The sequence below is a fragment of the Miscanthus floridulus genome, chromosome 16 (assembly GCF_019320115.1).
Source record: "Miscanthus floridulus cultivar M001 chromosome 16, ASM1932011v1, whole genome shotgun sequence".
In the NCBI taxonomy this organism is placed as follows: domain Eukaryota; kingdom Viridiplantae; phylum Streptophyta; class Magnoliopsida; order Poales; family Poaceae; genus Miscanthus; species Miscanthus floridulus.
In genome coordinates, this window is record NC_089595.1 from 3,029,848 (window position 1) to 3,050,618 (window position 20,771).

Sequence of the window (20,771 nt, forward strand, 5' to 3'; positions counted from 1 at the left end):
TTTTTTCTTCTTTTTAAAGCGTATTTTGCTTCGGGTAGATCTAAAATACGTCTTCAGTTATTTATAGTTTTGCCACTAGATTTGTTTTAGCCATAAAACCTCTGTTTTAACTGCGATTTGATCCGTTCAAGTTGCGTTAGGTTCATAATCAAATAATCTACATGTTTATACTACTGTTAAGTAGGTTTTCAACTTTTAAAATTCGAGGTTAGATTTAATCTATTATTTTACTAAGGGAAATATTGTTTAATTCATAACTTCTTCGTTTTAGCTCCGATTTTTGTGATCTTCACGTCTATGTATTCGTAGTGAGACGTAGATTCGTTTTCCAAACTTTTCATCTTGGTTTTATGCTGTTGGTGTACTGTTCTAATATATAGCTTTTGTTTGTTATGCATGATTGCTTCTGGATGCTTGTATGTTGTTGTGATTATCGAGTATAGACGGTGAGCGGTTCGTGGGAGACCAAGAGTATTACTTTGACAAGCAGGATCAGCAGGAGTACATTGCTCAAGGCAAGTATAGCATGGGATCATCCTTGTTTCCTATTTACTTTAATACATTAAATTCATGTTGCATGTGTCGCCTTGATAGGGATTCCCTAGAATTGAACTTATACCTTGTTACCCATGGGATATGCATTTGGTAGTTCTGCTAGTGCTCAATTAAACCATGATCTTGTAACTTGACTAATGGTATATGCAATAAACATTAAAATATGACTTTTTAGCAACTTGGAAACTGAGGGCAGGGGTGTTTAGCTACTTTCTAAATGCTTCAAATTCCTCTCCTTAAGGACTTATCTATAAGTGATCATCCGGGACCTATAGTACAGCTGTGAGGGCTACATGGCTCTGGCTTTAGCTTAGTATGAGGACCTTTTTCTAGCTTGTTAGTGGTTACCTTTATTGGCGTAAGAATGGCTTGACGAATCGGGTATAGTGCGGCCTCTGTCCCCTTTAGTATAGGCTGTGCGTCATTGTTTCATCGGGAAGGGGGGCTCTACATCTGTTTGCCGAGTGAATCTAATGGCCCTAACTTGTTAGACGAACCTTTGAAAGGCTTCATAATGAACCCTGCCGACCTTCCCTTGTAGTGGGTTAAGAGGCTCGCGACCTCGGGCGAAAGGGTAAATCACGACTCACAGTCAAAGTGTACGACCTCTGCAGAGTGTAAAACTGGTATATCAGCCGTGCTCACGGTCACGAGCGGCCTTGGAACATTTACGGAATAGAAGAACACTAAGAATTACCTGTTTATGCTATTTATTATTCATGTTTACCTTGATCATGTGTTTTGCATTGGGAATTGAAACAACTTGTCGTTACTCTTAAGCTAAAATTGTGACAACTAAAAGCTGAATGCTGTTAAACCTGTGTCAAGCCTTTTGAGCCTCATAAACCCCATGTTACACTTGTTGAATATGACATGTACTTACGCTTGTTTATTTTCAATATTTGGATAAAAATCCCAGATGGGTAACAGATGGCTATGGTAATGATGATTTTCCGGTGGACTTGTAGACTTGTGGTCAACCAGTCGACGTCCCTGTGATATGAAGCTTCCGCGAGAGATCTTTTCTTTATACTTCCACTATATCTATGTGAAGACTCTGTCTTAATATTCGTGATGTAATAAACACTTGTGATGATACTATTCATAATTTGTCGGCTTATGTGTGTGACTGATCTCTGGGAGCACATAAGATTTTGCATCCCATTTTATCCTTAAAATCAGGTGTGACATGAATGAAAGGATAAATATTTTAGAAGCTAAATACCACTGTAAAAGTTGGTGGCCTACTGATCTGTAATGCTTGCAAGTTACAGATTATGTGCACTTTCCTGATACTTGCCTATGAAATAGTTCTATTCTAGATTGAGCTGCCGAATGTTCTATAGAAAAAAAACTTAATTATTCTATTCCAATCAAATTGAACAGGCTAGTGATCCATGGATAAACATTTTTATATGTAGGAAAGTAAGTGATAAGCCTAGCCTAAGAAAATGTATAACATTGGGGAACAAGAGCAGTCTAGGAGAGGCATGAGTTCAGCGGTACAAATCCTTAGTGTGAATAGAGAAAGCTGTAAGAAAGAAATGGGTACCGATTACCTTTATATGGCCATCACAATTCAGAAAGAAAGCAATGGATCCTTGATGTTTTCAGTCATTGCAGCAAAATGATGTCACTATCAACAGGATAAAGTTAAATCCCATCGGCAACAAAGCTCAGCAATGTATGTCCTTGCCATGTCCTCGTCGAGGCAGCTGAGGTTCCTGAGGAGGGAGTAGAGATCTCCGCCATTGATGTACTCCTTGAAGTCGTCTGTAGAAGCGGAGGGGGATCATCACGAGGATGAGATGAGGTTGGTTCGCGATCGCCTTGTCCTCCATCGCAGATCCCAGTCACATCTCCGCCTGGTCCGGGGCAGAGGAGGGAAGCGGCAGCGCGAAGGGAGAGTCGCCGCAGCTTGATCCAATCAGCGGAGAGGGAGGGAGGCAAGCGCTGGTGCGGTGGACGCCCTCGAGGCCCACGTCCTCAGGAAATCACTACGGAGGCGGCGGCGTCACGGCGATGGGCGAGGCGCAGCCGATAGTTGGAGGCGGCGTCGGCCGATAGTTGGAGGAGGCCATAATTTTGATGTGACTGGGATTTCAATTACTCCCCGTCGTGTTAACTTTTTTGTACATTATTTTGCTATGTATTTAGATAGAACGTATGCCTAGATACATATATATATACCAAAATATGTACCAAAAATTCAAAGTAACCTGTAATTTGGAATGGAGAGACTAGAATAGATTGTTCGAAAAGTTGATGCCGTATATACAATACTATTTTTCTTTTGCATGCGAGACGTCACATGTATAAAATAAATTTAGGTGTTTGTTCAGCATTTTCACGACATGTTCACCGACTGGTTTTTTTTGGACATTGATTTTTGAATCACCATTTTGATAGAAAAGTTTATGCAACATTCCTTTATTTATTTTATTGATTCAACGTTTTACAAGAAAATTGATGCTGCATTCTTTTATTATTAGTTTTCGTTGATCGAATATTTTTGTCAGAGCTGATTCAACATTTTCACAAGACTAGCAAATATGTCCGTGTGTTGCAACACAAGAAAAATACTATAAAATATTAATGAAAAACAATGACAGAAATGGTACATATCTATTTATGTTTTACCTTTTTATAAAAATTAAAAACAATAATTTATTTTATGATTGTAAGGACCATGACGCCTAAAAGGGCGAGTGAATCAGGCAACTTAAAACTCTATTTCTAACTATGGCCTCTAATTTCCAACCTGAGCAAAACCTATGCAATTAAGTAGACTATCTAAATGTGCAACTATAGTTTTGCTAGGTGTGTTACTATCTCTATCGCAAAAGAGTTATCAAACTAGGTTCCAATCCTATCAACTGACCTATCAACTAAGCTACAAAAGGTAGAACACACAACCAAGGTAGCATGTAAATGCGAAAGATAAAGATGAGGTAGAGATGCAAACACCCGACAAATGACTCCGATATTTTTACCGAGGTATCGAGAAGCGCGCAAGCTTTCCTCTAGTCCTCATTGGAGCCCCTTGCAAGGAAGCCCTCGCAATGGCCAAGCTCCCAGTCGGGTAACTCTGTGGATAGCCTCGGGCCCTCCCCACACGCAAGTGAGTCTCCGATGTGCCTTCCGGCAAGTCTCTCTCGGACCGCTCCCCCACCGTCTCCACTATGAAGCTTCTGACCGAAACGCCGCAGGCCTTGTTCCCTCCGGTACACGGTGTCGGCCACACCACAAACACGGCTGGTGTGATCTTGTAAGACTACAAGCCCTGCCGAGTACAAACATGATGCGCACAAGCACGTAAAGGCAAGAGGTATATGCAAACCTCACTAAACACCAGGCCTAAACCTAGAGCAAGCACATATGAGAGGTGGTCTAACTAACCTAAGCACTTCGCAAAGCACCTACGCTAATCACAAAGTGTATCACTAAGCACTATGCATATGGAGAGCACCAAAGTGGTGTATCAACACCCCTAGTATCTTCCGTTAGCTCTTTCACACTTGTTTTGTTCGGTTGGGGTCATATTTATAAGCCCCAAGTCCAAACTACGCGAGGTGGAGGATGCTCTGCGAGCACAATCGAAGCACCAATGCGCTCAGGACTTGCTCGATGAGTTCGTGTGCGCAGAGGTGGGTCCGCTACGAGCTGGCCAGGAGTGGTTCACAGTGTTAGAGGAGAAGTACAAGGATAAGGGCTTAAAGTGCCCGGATATTGAACTGAAGGAGCGGTGGGAGAGGGTATTGTCGAAGGCCAAGAGACGAAAGTTGGGCATGAAGAGGGTGGCGAATCTGGTGCAGTAGACCACGTCGGAGATAGCTCGAGACATGACCATTGCGGAGGTGCACAGCGTTTGGGAACCCTTATCGACCATAAAAGGTTGAACCGGATGTTTGATCTTCTTAGTGTGGAATATTCGGATATATTGGCCAGTAGAAAACATCGAGAAACCATATTTGGAAACATATTTGCTAGTAAAGCCTCCCAGATCATCTACGAAGCTCATCGAGAAAAGCGCAGAACAACAAGTAATTGGGGTTGGAAAAGTTTAGAGTTTGAAGAAGTAAAAAGTAAGGTAAATTGATTTATTTTAATTGATTGGAGACCTCAATTACCCATGAGTCTATTGTATATATAGAGAGGTGGTTGTCTTAAGCCACTACGAAACATATTCATATTAAAATGTACATGTTTTATAGTTTTTTTATTCGGATTGGGGAAACATGACTTAAGGCAGGTTTGTTTTGTACAATGAAATAGGAGAACCTGGCCTTGCTGACTTTCAAAGCCGGCCTAACCGTAGGGAGGGTGTCTGACTGAGCCATGTTTTCTCGTTCTTTTAAAAGTTTCGAATTTAGTTTTGAATTCGCATGTTAGAATTTGTTGATGTGAATTAGTCTTCTATATGAAGTCATAATTACTTTGTTTCTATTTCTAATGTGGCAAATAGATAGGACATACAATGAAAATAAGAAAAGAGAGAAGAATAGGAGCTGATTTAGGGGCTCCTATTGGAATTGAGCCATGAAAACTAGAAAAATAGGACTCTAAAAAGTAAAGGAAAGACAATCAAGCATAGACACCATAATTTAGATGTTAGTGGTAGAGATGCTGTAACAAAGTGACAATGCCCACCCCAGCACCTCCCTAGAGTGAGAACGCAGGACGAAACTGGCCATGACTCGAGAGAGAACGGATGGGCACAGCACAGTCCAGCTCCATGCATGGATGGAAATGAGGCCAAATCATGGACTAATTAGGCTTAAAAGATTCGTCTCGTAAATTAGTCGCAAACTGTGCAATTAGTTTTATAATTAGACTATATTCAATAATTCATACATGTGTCAAACATCCGATGAGACAGCGACTAAAGTTTAGGAGAAGAACCAAACAACCCCAACTGTGCATCCTAGTACTACAACGTACAGGCTCCTCGATGACAAAATCAGAGTGTGCCCCCTTCCGGGAGGGGAGAGCGGACCACTGGAGCTCCCCGTGAACGGCACGCTGCAATCAGATTGATTGATAATAAGTACTAATAAACACGAGAATCATCCACACGTAACACGTAAATTGATTGATTTTTTTTGCTCTAACGACCAGATAAAATATTAGTTGTAATTCATTCATAACGTACAAGTTAGGGTCTCCTATTTGATACTAGAGCTAATTGTTGGCTACCTAAAAATTAGCTAAAATCACCTCTAGTGTATAAACTAGTGTTTACAAGACCCTCAATAGCACCTCAGGTTCTGCGTGAGTGCGAATTTTTTAGGATTTTCCGGCGTTGTGCTTTCAGTGGTAGACGATGTTTCCGTCGATAGCGAGACATCTGTGGTGACTTCATCCATCTCGAGGATTTTCTGGCTCAGTCTTTGAAGATGATCATAAGGGTAGGGTTTACGTGTGTACATTCATAGGGGTGGATGTGCGTGTGTTGTGAGTGTCTGTATTGTACTGTTTAATTGAAAAAGAAAAGCAGAAGAGCTAATAGTTAGCCTAATCTTTTTGCCAAAAAACATGCACAAAAGTAAAAGAAAGCTAGAATTTTGTATTTTTTCTTTTTTTTTCTTTTAAAAGTCTTTAACTGATTGTTATAACTAACCGTAGCCAAGCTCCAAACAAGAAGATCGGAGTCTAAGGTGGTGCACGCTGGCTGCACAACACAGCTCAATGCCGCCGCTGCTACGAGCTCTCCATGAGAACCCAATCCACCACCACATTTGCGGCACATCATCAATTCGTCCAAAAAAAGGCTGTCCGCCATGGGCCATGGGCCATGGCCCCATGTGCTCTGTGGTACGGCCTAGCGTGGCGAGTCCAGTGAGGACTGCTTTATCACGAGTCACTGTCTATCCTGGTGCTCCTACCCCTACTGAACGCACCAGTCTAATAGCAGCAAAAAATCAGAGTGTGGCCCAAAGGGCTGTGGTTCAGCGGTAGGGTTGTCTAGTGAAACGCTACTCAAAGCCTAGTGATTGCATCTTTTTTCTATAAAATTTTCAGAATTTTCAAGGTACACGCACGCGTACACGTTTTCCGCGCACTAAAGTCGTCCTCTTCTTTATGTGTGTATGGACGCGCACGCGTGTGTGCGTGTGGTGTGAGTATGGAGTGTGTGGAGTGTGTGCGTTCAAGTTATACCGATAAAAAAATTAGAGTGTGAGCCCCACGGCACACCGAAAGTGGCAAGGGGGCAGCCTTATGGCTGATTGCAATCAGATCATGTTTAGTACATACTAGTATCATTTGACGAGTTATGAAAACAATGGTTATATCTACCGCGCGTTTATCACCATCTGACCAAAAAAAATCAACACCCAATGACCAAATAAAATACTCGTCGCAAACGTCACTTGAATGGTGAACAATCAACAAACTACACCTTGTCGTAAAAAAAAACTACACTTGAATGGTGAAGACTCAACAACACTACACTTACTTTTCCAAAAAAAAAACACTACACTTGAATGGTGCTCTACACATAATTATTATTCATTATTATAGGGTGGTACTTGCAGTTTCTCCACAGAGCAGTGCATACCCTATAATTATTATTCATTATAGGGTGGCACATTGGCCAAACAATCTGGCAACAAATCTATCTGACGATGGTGGAATAAATCAGAATAAGGCCCTGAGTGGAACTTTGGATCCTATGGTCCAAAGTTTAGCAAATAAACTTGAGACTCCAAATAGGAGGTCTCAAGTGTTGTCTAAAGCTTAGCCGATCTAAAAAACGTTAAACTACACAAGTGAACTAAGTGGTAAAAAGTTTTAGTCATTAACTTTAGCCAACTAAAGTTTAGAACATTGGATCCACAAAGTCCCTTATATATATGGTCTACAAGCAAACACCATCAAGGCTTGAACGACGTATCAACGCACAACGCTGTCACACGTGACCTTGAAAAGAAGAAACTACAATGATGTTGCCAAGATCAACAAGGTAATCTACCAATGCTCCTCCTCTGATGATTACAAAGAAGTGGCACAACCTCTGATCAGGATGGAAACATAATCATATTACCATCTCCTTTGCAACAACGCAATAAATACATATCAAATAATTTGAAAGATGTAATGGCGATATGTCAAGGAGGTCAGAGCAATGACTTAATTATGTCGATACATCTATTCACGAGTAAAAACCAACAAATGACAAACCAAACATCTATGATATGGACTTCCACATTAACCTCAAAAATTTCATCAGGCAAATCAAACAAAGACTACAACTTATGAAAACAATTGAAGGTACGGATCTCAATATTCAAGTCTCGGTTATGTTATTAACTTTTATTTGCAGGTCCACAGATAAACTAACATTGTAATATTTTTATCCACTCCTAAAGAGGGACACCCAACATGTCCATATACTGCACGGATTCAGCTATACTGGGACATGAAAAAGGGAAAAGGAAACACCAAGCATTGGAATCAAATTAATGTTACATCATTAGTTATGCCACGGTGATCCCTACCAATGTCAACTCTATACGTAACTCCGAATTCAAATAAAAGTTAGTTATATGAAGAAATTTTTATTAGTTAATATATATTAAATAGAGTTTTCTATTGCTTATCTAAAGTTAACCTGTGCGGGAGCACGGGTTGATGCACTAGTAGGAGCTAATTTAGGGGCTCTTGTTGGACTTGAGCCATGAAAACTAGAGAAAAAATAGGATACTAAAAGTAAAAGAAAAAACTCTCAATCAAACATAGAGACCATAATTTTGAAGCTAGTGTTAGAGATGTACCAAAGTGACAATGCACTCCTGGAGAGGTCATGGATCGGAGGTGAAGCGTGCGAGGTGGTGCTGCACACGCCATGTGCATGCCTAGCAGGAGTGCTTTTATCACGACAGGTTTCTTCAAAGCCACTGTGTATCCCAGTACTACTCCATCCGTCACTAAATGTTATTCGTTACGATTTGCATGTCGATAACTTTGACTCGATTTATATAAAATACGTGCAATATTTCTATCTCTAAATAAATTTATTAAAAAACTAGATTCAAATATCTATTCAATGATACTAATTATATATCATAAATATTAATATTTTTTAATATATATTTAGTCAAAGTTGTTTATCGGGAAACGAAAACGACAGATGTTTAGGGATGGAGGGGAGTACGACGCACAAGCTCCTCGATGACAAAAACCAGAGTGTGGGCCCCCGGGAGGGGAGAGAGGGCCACTGGAGCTCCGTGAACGGCACGCTGCAATCAGATAGTATTTAGGGAGTAGCATTTGATTGATGAGTATTAATAAAAACGAGATTCATCATACCTAACACAGGTGACATGTTTATCATCACTGGACCAAAAGTAAATTGATTGATTGCTCTAACGACCAAATAAAATACTAGATGTAACTGAATGCTAACGTACAAGTTAATAATTTAGAACCTGTTTGATACAAGAGGTAATTACTCAGGCGGCCGGGTGACCGGGGCCACGGGCGTCTCAGGCAGGCGTGCGAGCGGGCCTCAGGCGGTGCTTAGCTAGGAGATCACCCATGAGAAGCAGGGGCTTTGGGGTGCTAGGGTTAGGCCACTGGTGACTTGCTGTGGGGACCCAGAGTCCCAGACGGCGTGGGCGGCCTCCAGGCTGGCGAGCGAGCGGGCCTCAGGCGGCGCGCCGCTGGCAGATCAACCCATGAGAAGACAACCGGGGATCTGGGGGGGTGTAGGGTTAGGGTACTGGTGACCTGTTGTGCGGACCGAGAGTCCTAGACGGCGCGGGTGTCCTCTAGGCTTCACGCGTCGCATCCCTAGGCGGGCGCGCGGGTAGGCCTTAGGCGGCGACTTGTGGTGTCACCTCACTTGAAGCGTATAAAGATGGCACCAGTGGAGGTTCGCAGCGATGGCACACTTGGGGCGGCGGCGACTTGACGACTTTCACTCGCCGAATCTGGCCGTTTCAGGATAGGATGTCGGGGAGCAGGGATGCGTCGAGGTCATAGTTTTTTTTTCCTTTTGTGTTGTGTGTTCTCCTCTTTGTTGAGATGTGAGACTAAGTGCTCTTGTATCTTTTTGGTTGTGTATATCCTTCATGCATATAGAGGTCAGGTTATTGAATCCATTATCTAAAAAAATAGCTAAAATTATATCTACATATCTAAATAGAAGAGCTAATAGGAATGTTAATATTTTAGCTAAGTCTTTGACTAGTTATTAACCAATTATAACCTATCTCAAAACAGAGTCTGACTACACAACAGAGCTCAATGTCGCCACTGCTAGGAACTCTCCATGAGAAACCAATCCACCACCACGTCATTGCCCCAGACGGATCGCCTTGCATTGGTCATGGGCCATGGGCCATAGCCCCATGTGCCCCGTGGTACGGCAACTGCTTTTATCATGCGTCAATGTGATCCTGCAACGCACCAGTCTCATGGCTGACAGAAATCAGAGTGTGAGCCCCCAAGGCCCCCAGGAAGTGGAGCTCATTTATACATGGGTCTCACGGCTGATTGAAATCAGATGGTATTTATATATACTACTATCATTTGACGAGTAATGAAAGCAAATTTATCACCATTCGACCAAAAATAAATTCGATCACAAGTGTGCTCCAGCGACCGAATAAAATACTAGTCACAAACGTACAAGTTAATATAATACTGTTTGTTACAAAAAGTCACACGCGCTATACATATATATGCTACCAACGTGGATAGATATAGCCATATATATAGGGCATAGAGGTGATCAAAGTTATTTCACCGGATCAATTTGGAACGGTGGGAGTACTAATTAGGAGACCATGCATGCAAGGACCAAACAAAAAAAAGAGCGGACCAAAAAAAGGACAGAAATTTTATCTTTTTATTATTAATTAGGTATACATATGTATAGGTCTAGAGTTAGTTTAAAGCGATGAAATTAAGTACTGCTCTCTCTGTTCAACATTCTAAGACCTCTCGGCTTTGTTAGATACATAGTTTTTATTATACACTTAGATATACACCGTACGTAGATAAATAGCGAAAGTAACGTACATAGAAAAATCAAAATATCTAATAATTTAGAAAGGAGGGAGTACATTTAGAATATTTCTAGGGGGTATGACTCTTTTTAGTCCTAATTAAGCTCCACCACTGTACTTAAGATCAGCAGAATCATATTCCCGTTAAGTCCAATGAGCTGGTCCGCATCTAAATTAGTTTACTAGCGACACATCACAGAGGGAGCAGAGTTGTTTTTTTTTTCTCTTGTGTGCAACTTCCTGGACTCTGCGTGACACACACACACACACGTTAATCAAGCAATTAATGGAAAGCTCACCTTTTCTCTTGTCGTCAATTGGAAAAGTTGTCTGCCAGCTCTCTGGTTATTTTTAATTGTCTTGGCCCGCGGGCTCTTCAACTTGCTCCCATCTCAAGAACACAGAACGGTAATATATACATTTCTCTTTTAATTAATTGGGAGCCACCATTGCGTGGGGCGTGAAGATCCAGCTGCTGCGCGCGCAGCTTCCTCGGCGCCCTGTCTGGGTTTCTCCGGCTACAGAGCTCAGACCAAGGCGGTGAATCTGGGTAAGCCCACCTTCACCTTGTTTTTCCAACACAAAAATCAGCCTCACTTACTAGTGCAAGCTGCTGTCCGCAGGCGGCACCGACACCCATCGAGATTGCAGGCATGGAGCTGGTGGCGGGGGCGATGGGGAGCCTGCTCCCCAAGCTGGGTGAGCTGCTCAAGGAGGAGTACGGCCTGCAAAAGGGCGTGAAGAAGAAGATCGAGTCTCTCTCACGGGAGCTCACGGTGGTGCACGCCGTCCTCCGCAAGATCGGCGATGTTCCACCGGGCCAGCTCGACGACCTAGTCAGGCTCTGGGCGAGTGAAGTCAGGGAGGCATCCTACGATATGGAGGACATCGTCGACACATTCCTGGTGCGCGTTGAACACCCTAATGAGGCTACTGAGCCACACATGCTCCAGCGCCTCCGGAAAAGGGTGGGCAGGCAGTTCAAGAAGAGCAAGGCTCACCACAAGATCTCTAGCCTAATAGATGACATCAACGAGAAGCTTGAGGAGGTGGCAACAAGGCGAGGCAGGTACACACTTGACAGCATTGTCGCCAGCCCTGTAGCTGCAAACACCAGTCGACCCTCGCATCCTGAATCTATACAAAAGGGCAACCGTGCTTGTTGGCATTGAGGGACCAAGGGACGAGCTCATAAATATGCTGTCCCTAGGGGATGGCGACATGGATCTGTCTAGTACTACAAAGATGAAGATCCTCTCTATCGTTGGATTTGGAGGGCTAGGCAAGACCACTCTTGCCAAAGCTGTCTATGACCACCTCAAACCGTGCTTCGAGTGCCGGGCTTTTTTTCCAGTGGGTCAGAATCCTGACATCAAGAAAGTCTTTGGAGACATTCTCATAGCCCTTGATGAGCAAACTTACACTCATCCCAAATTGGTTGGTTTGGTTGAAAATCAGCTCATGGGCAAACTCAACGAATTCGTCAAGGAAAAGAGGTACGAGCTAATATGATGACCAATTCATTAATCATTGCTACTCATCACTGGCTCACTGCTAAAAAATAATTATAGCCGCTTTTAGATAATGTAGCTGCACAATTATTAGTTCTTTATATCTTATTTATTTTAATAAAGGAAAGTGATGAAAGGAACATAACGAAATGGTGATATATGAATAAAAAAACTATAAATGATGTCTCGTATATTTATTTACCATTTCTTGTACTGTCTTGTGAATATGTAGGTGTTTGATTGTTAATGATGATATATGGGACAAGAAGACCTGTAAATTAGTTAGATGTGCTCTGCAAGAAAGTAATTGTGGAAGTAGACTTGTGATCACTACACGCATTTCTGAAGATGCCGCATATGCTGATGAAGCTTACAAAATACATCCACTTTCTCATGATAACTCTGAAAAATTATTGTACGCAAGAATAGTTGACGGTGAAAGGAAGTATTTCGATAGTCTTTCGGCTGAGACATGTGAAAGAATTTTGAAGAAATGTGGTGGCGTGCCACTTGCTATCATTACAATAGCCAGTTTGTTGGCTAGTAAACCAGGAGAGGACTGGTCTGAGGTCTACAACTCAATTGGTTTTGGGTATAAAGGCAATGATGACGTAGATAATACCAGAAGGATATTGTCTTTTAGCTACTATGATCTGCCTTCACATCTGAAGGCTTGCTTATTGTATGTAAGCGTATTTCCGGAAGATAGTATCATAGAGAAAAATAGATTGATATGGATGTGGATAGCTGAAGGTTTCATCTTTGAGGAACAAGCAGCAGCAGCAGGGGTAGGATTATTTGAGCTCGGGGAGAGGTACTTTAATGAATTGATAAATAGAAACATGATCCAGGCACAGGAGAGAAGACGTCATGGGTACGTTGATGCCTGCTCGGTTCATGATATGGTTTTTGATCTGATGCATCAATTGTCAAGTGAAATTTTTTTTGTCACTGTATTGAATGGTGGAGAGTGGCAGAAACTTCAGGGGAGCGTTTCTCGTAGGTTAGCCCTACAGTGTGTTGTAGAGCACAGCATTGGTCAGCTGGCTAATATCGCTGTGGAGAGAGTGAGATCCATCTTTGCCAGTCGGTGCAATTTTGGTGCATTATGTCCACGCCTCCAATTTTTACGTGTAGTAGAAATGGTAGGATGTTCAGTTTTCAACAAAGACTGCATCAAAGATTTGTCGGAGAATCATCTTGGGAGTTTACTTCACTTGAGGTACCTCAGAGTAGTGGGTATCCTTATCACTGAGCTGCCTGGGGAGGTAAGATACCTGAGGTTTCTGCAAACACTGGATTTGCAGTACAGCATGATAAAGGAGCTGCCAGAGGAGGTGGGACTTCTGGCGCAACTTGTTTGCCTACGATGTAGTTACCAGACAAGAGTGCCGGCTGGTTTGATCGGTAAGCTGACATCATTGCAAGAGCTGTGTGTATGGTGTGAAAAAGATGATACAACGCAGTTTGTGAATGAGCTAGGTCTACTGAGGGAACTGAGGGTGCTCCACGCTCATATTCGTGCTAGGATCAGTGAGAGCATCGAGAGTGCTTTGCTGGAGTCCCTTGGTTGTCTGCACAATATCCAGGAACTTGAAATTTTGGTATACTACTCTCCAAATAAGGGCTGGGTGAGCAGCGATGCAGGACGGGTCTCCTGTCGGCATCTCCGTGTCCTGCGTTTGGAATGCTTTGTGTTTTCTGCACTGCCGGCGTGGATTAACTCGTCGCTTGCTCCAAACCTATGCTATCTGTGTCTGCTAGTAGTAGCTGTGGAAGACCAGGACATGGAAACCCTTGCCAAGTTGCCAGAGCTCAGTTGCCTCATACTGCATTTGACTGGCACCAAATTAGCTAGCATAAAGCTTCGTGCTGAAGGTGTTGGCTACTTCCGCAAGTTGAGATTCTTAAAGATACTCAGTTCATTTATCAGGTTTGATGTGCGCGGCAGGTCTTGAATCCCTTGAGTTTGGTGTCCAGGTGAAAAAAGACGAGAAGCTGCAGCTTGGTTTTGACAAGATGCTTGGCTTCCAGAACCTCGGAACATGTTCGCTCCAGCGAGTCAAAGCCCACGTGAAGTGTGAAGGTGCCAGTATTTGGGATGTGAAGGAAGCGGAGGCCGCGCAGTCCATCCAAAACATCCCACCCTTCTAACCAACAGGGTAGACCCACAATATACGATCTCACTCCACGAAGCGGTATGATGAACTGATCATGCATGCACATTTGAACTTGCTTTCAAAATTCAAATGCCACTGGCTCTGATTTACTATTGCTAGCTTCCTACCTATCCTGTCTTTCTATCTGTATAATGGTCACAATAGAATGTTTATCTCATGCATCCTCTCCTTTGAATTATTATTAGTCCTAGCTCAATCGGGTTCTCCTACACAGTATTCCGGGCAAGGGCAACATAGATTATCTAAATAAATAGTTACTCCGTATTAAGTAAGGGTGGGTGGGCCGTGATAGTTAACGTAAAAATATCCCGATTGCCTTGTTCTCGCTTGCATACATGTAGGGCCTGTTTGTTTTTGGCTCAGATTCATTCTGAACACCAATGGCTGGATCTGCTGCCTATAGCTCAGATTCCGATCCAAACACGTAGGTTTACAGTGGCCATGCATGCATGTCACCGAGTTGGCCGTGTTTGCGTGGCTCAAGGCAGATTCATTCATAACATTATAAATTGTGGTGTCTAACTACTGAAGGAGCGTAATTAGAAATGCAAGGAAAACCACTCAGTTTTGGAATGTGTATGTTGTACATGTTTCTATCATGATGACAGGGAATTCATGAGTGGCCAGCCGAGTGTGCACGTGCTTTTTTTTTCTTTTTCCTCGCAGTTCAATATATTTGTATTTATTTGCTAACCGTATCGAACAAATGGTAGGCATGTATGGAAATGAGCAAAGCCCCTAAGTTTGTAACCAAGGCCTGGAAGTTGGCGGACATCGTTGTCTCAGGACAAATTCAAATACTACGTATGCTAGATCCGACCGCATCTTCAAGCAAAGTATGTTCAGCAACGTTTGCATGTACATCTTCCATTTAAATTAATGCAAGGAATATCACACATCAGTATCTGTTCGTGTGCTTATGATTTTCATGACATAGCACACACCGAACAATTCGGTAGAATTTAAGACTGTTATGGTCATATTCAGAGCAGTATATAATTCTGATATATAAGCATTATGCTTTATTTGTTTTCTAGGAAGGTTGTTCGCTTGCTTTACACAGATGATGCAGGGGTGGGACTTTTGGCTCTCAGCTCCAATGCTGTTCATAAGCTGTGGAAATGGGAGCACACGGACAAGAATCCACGTGGCAAGGTTAGATAGACCACTAGCTTAAGATTTCAACATTGTAGTTCTGTTTGTTGTTTTCTAAAAACCATCCATCATTACTTTTCGTTAGTCATCCAAATCTGTTCCACCTGTACTATGGCAACCGGAAAATGGCATCCCAATGACAAATGACACCATTGATGGCAATGACCCTAAAGAAGCAACAGCCTGCACTGCACTATCCAAAAATGACCAGTATCTAATTTCTGCTTCTGGTGGCAAAGTCTCATTGTTCAACATGATGACATTCAAGGTATGTCTTCTTCAGTTGTCTATAACAATAAGTAGTTAATTCCATGATTGCTCTCTTACAAATCATGCATGACAACTTCCGTAAAAATAATTTTTATTTCGTAGTTGCACCATAGCCTTTCTTTTGCTTCACTGATCTTGTGCAATCTCTCATATATAGGTCATGACTACTTTCATGGCACCTCCACCTGCTGCAACTTTCCTTGCATTGTACCCGTTAGACAATAACATCATAGCTATTGGAAGGGAGGACACTTCAATTCAAATCTACAATGTCTGTATAGACGAAGTGAGTATTAAATGTGAATCTATCATCCCCTATTTCCATGAATCTCAGAGTATTGGCAAAACTCATTATATATGGTTCTCACTGGAAATGCAGTAATGTACCCATTGTAAAATAATATGCTCTCGTTTCAGACTATATATCCCCTCATGTTTTACTTATGTATTAGGATCGTGAGATTGTAAATGTTGTTTTACATATGATCTTTTTGACATAACAAATTATGTACTTTTTGCGGGCTTTGAGCAGATACCACAAGGTACACATATTACATAGCAACTTTGTGGTAGCTCCCGTCAACAATATGAAGAGTAGTAAGTACCTCGTGGTATATGACCCAAAAAACCTTCATAAACCATACCTATGTTGTTAGCTCGACATTTAAAAATTTGACAATTTTTAACGATAATGGATTCTTCCTATGTGGAACATTATGCTTAGTGTACTAATTACTGTTTAGCTTATATTTAACATCGACGTGCCATAATATCAACTTATCTTAATCGAATTGCACAGGTCAAATTGTGCTCATGGGTCATCGCAAAAAGATAACTGGACTAGCATTTTCGCAATCAATGGAGGTGCTTGTATCTTCAGGTGCTGATGCTCAGGTGTGAATTCTAATATATATCAAAATTAGGACTAGCGATTATGTTTCTGCTTATAAATTTAAGGGATGCTGAATTAAATACAGTCAAATGTTATGTGTCGGTGTTTTGTGAACTGACCAGTCAATTGAGTGCCGCGCAGCTGTAGGAATCGATGGAAGCACTCAAGACATGGGGAGATTATACTGTTTCAGGCCGGAGCCCTACGGTCTTAGAGGGGTTCGAGTTCGTGTTTCTCGGTTCAAGTGCTCAGTTGTCTTACAATGGGGGTGCTCGTAAGCGTGGGTTCAGAAGTGAGAGGACTCGAGAGAATAGATCGATCCCTCCAGAGCCAAAGAGAGTGTTTCCTTGTTTCCGTCCGCTAGAATGAAGGCCCGGTTCCCTTATGCTTCCGGGGGCCGAGTGACAATTGAAAGGAAAGGGTTCCCATGACCCGAGTGGTCGAGAGCTCGAGGGGAGGGCGGCAGTAGGCGAGCCCGGTCCATGGGCCCTCTGCATCTTGTCCTAGCTTCTGTTGCATGCTTGGATGTCGTCACGTGTTCCTGTTCTCCACGTCGAGGTATGGTGCACCATAGCGGCACAGTGCGGGTCGTGGCTGGTATGGTGTGCCATAGCGGCATAGTGCGGGTCGTGGCTGTCCTCTTGTAGTCCTATGGGACATGGGCGCATAGTGCGAGTCGTGGCCTTCATCCTTGCGCCTACTGCCCCCGGGGGGCATCGTGCGCTAGTTTGAGTGTATGGCTGTCGTCCTCTACTGACCGGCCGCCCTCCTGATCATGAAGGGGGCGGCGAGGCTTCATCCCACACACGGGTGGTCGGGGGCCAACTTGTTTGTCCGGTTCCGAGGAGTCAAGTCCCTGGACGTGTGGTCCGTGCTCTGTGGCGAGCGTGGCCGTACACCTGCCCGTCGAGTCATAAAGTGTTTGAGCGCTCCCGTGCCTTATCCTGACATTGCCTAGCCACGAAGTGGCCTTTTGAATTGGTGGGGAGAGCAGTCCGAGGGGTGATGCCTCACCCCAAGACCCTGCGGTCCGAAGGGTGGTCAATGCATCCTAAGGCCCCACGGTCCATTGGGTGGTCGTCATCCTTTTGGTCTGAGTGGGTGTGCGGTGCGTGCACATCTCGTTGTGGCAGGCGCATTGATTGCGCCAACCTCCCCTGGTCTTATCCGTTGATGGTCAGCCTAGGCCCGGGGTGGTCGAGGTCGTGCCTCGTATCCCGACCCAACTGCGTGGTCGGGTGGAGCGAGTGGTCGAGGAGCTACGCGGATGATGGGCCGTGGCCTACTGGGCCACGAAGTGCGCTTTCCTCCGGCATAAGCCGCATTGTGGGGTAACCGGGGTATGCTCCCCCGGACATTATGTTACTCGCATTTCATACCATCCATTAGTCCATTTTCTAAAATATATAAAGATCTATAAATACACTCCATTTTCTAAAAGGTATAAATATCTAAAAATACAGTATTGTTTCTTTCTGAATCATTCTTTTCTTGTTTTTTTGCAATGAAATGAAATTTGCAGCTATGTGTTTGGAGCATTTATGGTTGGGAGAAGAAGAAATCAAGATACATCAAACATCCATCTAATGGTTCCGGTCCTTTAGTTGGTGATACAGTGGTGCATTTTCACTATGATGGAACGCATCTTTTAGTAGTTCATGAGAGTCGGTTGGCGATCTATGATTGGCAATTGGAATGCTTGTGCTTGGTAAGTCATTCACAACATTTTCATAACAATATATTTGCATCTCTTAGTAATCATATGCAGTCTTGTCTATTGAGTCGGAGTACTAACATATTACATGATTTACATCATGCTTGTACAATGCTCCTAATCGTATCGATGCATTATAATAAGCACATTACACACTGATATTAAACCTTCCATAACTTGACAATGCAGTGGTTGCCAAGAGATGCACCCCCTTCCCCAATTTCAAGTGCGGTATACTCACTTGGTTGTTTGTTGGTCTATGATGGATTTCGTGATGGTGCAATTGGAATATTCGCTGCAGAATCTCTTACGTTAAAGTGCAGGATACACCCTCTGCCTACATACCATCTTCAATATCTAGGTATGTGGAGTTTCAAGCAGTTCCTATTTTTTTTGTGAGTGGTAGTTTCAATTCGGGTAACCAACGTCTTGTTTCTGTTACCTCTCTTGTTCCCGGGGATGGTGAAACTGTCTATCCCACAGTTGTCGCTACACATCCGTGGAAGCCAAACCAGATTGCAGTGGGCATGAGCGATGGTGCAGTTCTTGTGCTGGAGCCGTTGGATACAAACGACGTACAAGTGGGGAGCGACGTCACCTCGGAACAACGTCCATCCCGTGATGTCAGCAGTAGCAGACTCAGTTAAATATTTTGGCTTGGCCGCTAGATACATATTCAGTCAAGTGGAACTGATTTTTTATGCACCCATCCAGTTATGTGTACACCATCCATCGTCAGATCTCCTCAAGATCTATATATCTAAGACTAGTGTTTTCATGTCGTTGAGGACTTCCCTATTTTGTAATAAATATGCACATTGCTAGTGGGTGAGACATTTCCCTCCTCATCTGTCTTCTTCTTTTTTTCAAAAAACATAATTGGATAGTGGGCATTGTATTTTCTTATCTTATTATATACAACGACCTTGGGACAATGCTGAGTATCAGCCTACCCAATTCTCCAATCAAGTTGGCTTAGGTTGAATTGCAATTGCAATACTCTTGTTTTGTGAATGATGTGAGATTTCGACATGCATTGTAAAAACTCGTTACTAGTGGAGAAAATTGTCCTTGGATATCATGACGATATGCATACTAACTCCACTTGTAACGAGTTAGTTTGCATATCATGACTTACTAAAATAATTATGAGAAAAGCATTCTGGTAAAGAAAAAATACAGAGGGAAATGAGAGTGACAAAATATTTTTTGTTACTAGGATCGTGCCCGTGCGTTGCTACGGGCAAAACAAACAACGATAATGGCATACACGGTCTAACGCAGAAGTCAAATCATCATCAATAAAAAGAATCTGTTTATATTTCATTTCTAATTAATCCATCCCATCAAATTTTTTATTTGACCTAGATCCATTTGCAAAGGAAAATAAACATAACATATGCAGATAAGATGTCCTCGAAAAAATCTCTTGTATATTAATCAACATGTCAATTGTCTTGCATAGCCATTTTCACGCTTGGCAGGGACATCAGACTCCATGGGGTGTAAGAAGACTATGCATAGCTTGTCTGCACCAGAACATGCACGCTATTCAAATTTTTTACAAAGCCAACTGCGCACAAACCTCGAGTGAAAGAAACAAAACACTTAAAAGTGCTTCTGCAAAAAAGGGTGAATCAAGCATTGCCTATTATTATTTTTCCAAATGTAGACTTCATGTAAATATGGTGAAATGAAACACAACACATGTAAGTGCTACTGCTACTAAAGTATGATGATCAATAAATTACAATATCTGAAAAACCATTCTAGGCTTCTAGCAGTGTTATTGTGTCTACTGCATCAAAAGTCAAAGCTGTCTTCTGCTTCAAGACAATTTTCAGATAAGTTCACCAGTCATGATAGCACATCGACTTGCATCAATGCCTCCTCATCATTGCTCACATCCAGGGCATGCCCTGTCCTCGTCACACATCTATATATGCATGTAGTTTAGCATGGCACCCTTGTGGCCTAGCATCCAAAGGCACCATTGCCTCGCCACTCCCATGCCCATGGCCATCCAGCACACCAAGCAGTACACACCACTGGCTGGTGGTCACTATCCCCGTTGCCCATGGCCATCCAGATCCAGCACGCTAAGCAACATGATGAATGCCCATTTGTGCATATCTTTAGCTTCAGGGCATTCCTTTGACCGGCTTACCTGCAAAGGTCAAGCGCATCAATTCAAGCCCAGGGATACAAGAATGAGACAAAGGAAAATGTCTACTTATGCTTAAAGCCCAGATTTCCTAAACAGTTACATACACTAAACTGAAGGATCAGTCATTTTCTCAGAGAAATTGTGATTCAGCTTTGGTAATAGACTTCATAACTACAATTGTGCAAAATATAGATGTCACCTCATTTGTTGATCAGACATGTAACAAATTCAAAGTCTCTCTAAGAAAGATTAAGTCCACCCAACTCTCTTTCAAACTGAATTTGCCAATAAAAAATAATGTCTGCAGACACCGC

General features: G+C 42.6%; 2 pseudogenes; both read left to right on the forward strand.

The window, feature by feature from the left end:
- Positions 1-20,771, forward strand: part of LOC136513299 (uncharacterized) — a 218,825-nt pseudogene that overhangs the window by 20,469 nt on the left and 177,585 nt on the right.
- On the forward strand, positions 11,222-19,126 carry LOC136514293 (putative disease resistance RPP13-like protein 3; annotated as a pseudogene).